A 1,376-nucleotide genomic window follows, 5' to 3' on the forward strand; every position below is an offset into this window, starting at 1 on the left:
GACTGTCCAGACGCAGTGCCGGGAAGGAAGGGGGTCGGATTCAGCCTGAGGTGCCAGCTATCCTTTATTTGCCTGCGATGTCAACCTCGGCTAGAGGAAACAAGTCCCCTGGTGATGCCGCGCCCCTCGCAGAATCGGCCACGGTTTCTGTTCAAGTTCCGGAGGTCTCGGCTCAACCCTTGGGCTCTTCGACCACACCAGTCCCAGCTCCTAAGGAGGAGAAGGCGACGGAGTTGATGCCTCCGCCTCTGGATAGGAAGGAGATTGTCCTAGGGCTTTCCGCGTCCTAGGGCTTTCCGCGTCCAGTGCTGCTCCTTTGACCAAAAGTCGCAAGAGGAATGGCGCTGCGACCGAGACCGTCAAGAAGAGGAGATGTACCGCTGGCGCGAAAGGGGAGCCCTCGGGACCTTTGTCGCAACATCGTGCCAAAGTTTGTTTTGACTATTTTCAGCATAAGCCACCTTGTTTTATGATTATCCTGACCCTTATTTCATGTATAGTTTGTATCCCTGATTGACGGGATGCTCAGCGACTGCGGATCAGAGATAGAGCGTTTGACAAGGGGCCTGGATGAATCGCAAGAGGCACTGAAAGAAGCCGAGGCCACGTTGAAATCTACTGAAGCTGCTCGTGCTGCTGAGCTCTCTCAGCTGGAGGTTCGGGTCAGCGATCTCGAGTGGGACTCCGGAAAGTCGGCGAGCGCATTGTTCAAGCTGAAGAAAGAGAAGAAGAGCAAGGCTTCCGAAGTCCGTCGTCTCCAGCGTGAAATTCAGAACCGAGAAGAGTCGAGGACTGTTGTTTCGAGGGATGATTTTCACGCTCGCCTGACGAGGATGGCTGTTCTGTTTGATTCCCTCATGGCAGTCCTTGAGAAGGACCTGGCTCTGGCGAGCGTCGAGGGAAGCCTCAACGAGATCCACCTGGTCGAAGGCGACATGGCTCCGACTCTGGACTCCGAAGAAGCCAGGCTGTTGTCTCGCAAGGAGGAGTTGAAGGCTTCCGACGGGGACTTCGACTCGATCCTCTCTCAGCTGCAGTTCGAGTGCACCCTCAAGCCGTGTTCAGGAGAGACCGAGGGGCAAGGCCCCGTGGCTGAAGAAGGTGGAGATGTTGCGAGCGGGAGAGGAAACGACGAAGCGGACGAGGGAGGCGATGGCTGTGCGGTTGAGGATGAAGGTGGTGCTCCGAGGAGTGCTTAGGGTAACGTTCCTTTCGGGGATTTTTTTATTTTTTGTTTTGGCCTGTTTGTGAGGCCACAGTTTGCATGTTTCGGGACTAGCCGTTGGTTGCTTCGAATCCCTGCCCTTGTTAGGGCTTTTTGTATAATGCTTGGTTCAATCTATAAAACCTTTTCGGCTTATTATAAATCGAGAGAA

This window comes from Brassica oleracea, chromosome C8, assembly GCF_000695525.1.
Source record: "Brassica oleracea var. oleracea cultivar TO1000 chromosome C8, BOL, whole genome shotgun sequence".
NCBI classification, from domain to species: Eukaryota; Viridiplantae; Streptophyta; class Magnoliopsida; order Brassicales; family Brassicaceae; genus Brassica; species Brassica oleracea.